At 26.9% G+C, this 2,240-nt stretch overlaps 1 long non-coding RNA gene across 1 annotated transcript; it reads left to right on the forward strand.

Moving 5' to 3' along the window:
* Nucleotides 1-531: 531 nt before the first annotated feature.
* LOC101213353 lies at nucleotides 532-1,750 on the forward strand. Its single transcript, XR_180805.3, has 3 exons — nucleotides 532-691; nucleotides 852-881; nucleotides 1,391-1,750. It is a non-coding gene; the product is annotated as an uncharacterized LOC101213353 (long non-coding RNA).
* The last annotated feature ends 490 nt before the right edge of the window (nucleotides 1,751-2,240 follow it).

Consider the following 2,240-nt stretch of genomic DNA (forward strand, 5'->3'; position numbering starts at 1 on the left):
TTTTACTGGGGCTTTTTTAATTCTGAACCAAAATAGATAAGAAAAAGTTTTTTTTAAAAAAATAAAAATTGAATTGTTATCCAATGATGCAGAAAATATTAGAGAAGTATCATAGATTATCCATTTGTCATACAAAGAATTTTCATACTTTTTATAAAATACTTATCGATATAAAATTTTCATACAAAGATATACGTTTCATTTACACAATGCAACAACTAGCCACTAACAATCAATAATTTAACAAAATCACTCAGTTTAAAATATATAAAATACTTATCGATATAAAATTAAAAAAAGTAGAAAAAAGAAATCCAAAGTTGTATAATTTTGTGATTTTTGATCCAATGGTAATGTTTATGATAATTTAAGAATAATAATGTAATTTTGAAAGCATAAGAGATTTTTAATATATACATTTTTGTTTTTTTTTTAAAAAGTGGAATTTAGGGAAAGAGAGAAGTACGCGTAGGGAGAAGCGAATAAGAATGCAACAGGTGGACGGTGAATAGAGTCGGACGGGGGACTATAAATTGAGCCTAAAATGGAGTGTTTGGAAATCAGGAAGCTTTGAGTTATCGACAAGAAATTCAAAAGAAAATCTAAAGTTTCTAATTTTAATTTACTTCAAAAGAAAAATGGCAAACTGTCCCTGTGGTTCAGCCTGCAACTGCAGTCCCAACAACTGCACGTAAGTCTCTTCTCTTCCTTTCTCCATAACGAAACAAAATGTCTATTTGTTTCTTCGGAATATGAGAATTTTTTTGGTTATTTTATACAATTCCTTTTTTCTTTTATTGTTTCTGATCAAATCAGGAAGTTGATTGATTTTTTTTCTTCTTTAATTGCAGATGCAACCATAATGTTGCTTCCATGAAAGAGTACGAACTTTCCCTCACATCGTTTCTTTTTGTTTATTATTTTCCATATATATTAATTAACTGTCTAAAATATAAAATATTAATTAATTGTTTCATTATTCAAGAAGAAAAAAAAGTAGTTATTCTAAATTATTCTAATATCTTTATAATCATGAAATATATCTTTCATTTGTTTAGACAAAATGAAAATCACTAAAAACCTTGAAGAATTTCATGTTAGAGATGTATACGATCAAGTATATTAGTAATATATAATGCAAACCCTAACCTTTCAAAATTGAATATCAACTTAAATTTGTTATAATTATTTTTATTTATCAAAATCATCTAAATTAGACTATATTTCTCTAAGAAATTCTTCCTAAATACACACGAAATGAAAAACATGAATAGAGACTAAAACGAAAATAAACCATTTGAATTCTCTAATTTTTATTAATCACTTTATTTAAAGGAAGTTGTATACAAATCCAGGCTGTTAATAAATTTGAACTGTTTTTGACAAACAGAAACTTGGAAGGTAACTGTGGCTGCAACAAATGCTCATGCGGAGACAATTGCAGCTGCAATCCATGCAACTGCTAAATTTCAAAGCTTTCGATATGGAAAGCATACTTAATTTACATATTAATGTGCTTCTAATGATTTGAATTATGTATGAAAATGGTTGTGTGTGTGTATATAATGTTGTTTGTCTGTAAGGTGTTTGACAAAATGCCGCTTACAAATACTTGAGAAATAAAATACCACACAACAACCTATTATTATACACTTGTATCTTGTTTTTCCCCCTTCCATTGTCATTTCAAAAAGGCCAGTTATGACTGGTTGATTTCTATTACTACTTTGCATCTATGGTGTTGGATTTGGATGGACTCTTGTTCTAATTTTATCTTTTATATTCAATTCTACAACCAAGCGTAATAAAAGATAATAGTATATATATGATGAATAAGGTATATAGTAATATGTTAGAGTGATTGAGGAGTTGGTATTTTAAATTAATTTATAAGCAAACTTAAATATAAAAAATACAACTATTTAAGTTTTAATGTATGGTAAAACGTAATTATATTAGAAAATTTAATGATCGATGGATTTTTTGAAAACTTAATTTTCAAAATCGTGTTCAATGATATACATACATATATATAAAAAAAAAAAAAGAAAAAAAAAAAAGAAAAATCAACTCAATTAATATGGAATGTACTTAGAAGGGTATTTTCGTCAAATCAGAAGTATTGGGCTTTCCAAATTTGGGCTATTTTTGTTCAGCCCAAATCTATTTAATATCCAGCGACATTTTTCCTTTTCCTTCCTTCTAAAGCAAATTGAAAAAGTTGATTTCCTATGTTCGTC

The sequence above is a fragment of the Cucumis sativus genome, chromosome 4 (genome assembly GCF_000004075.3).
Source record: "Cucumis sativus cultivar 9930 chromosome 4, Cucumber_9930_V3, whole genome shotgun sequence".
NCBI lineage: Eukaryota > Viridiplantae > Streptophyta > Magnoliopsida > Cucurbitales > Cucurbitaceae > Cucumis > Cucumis sativus.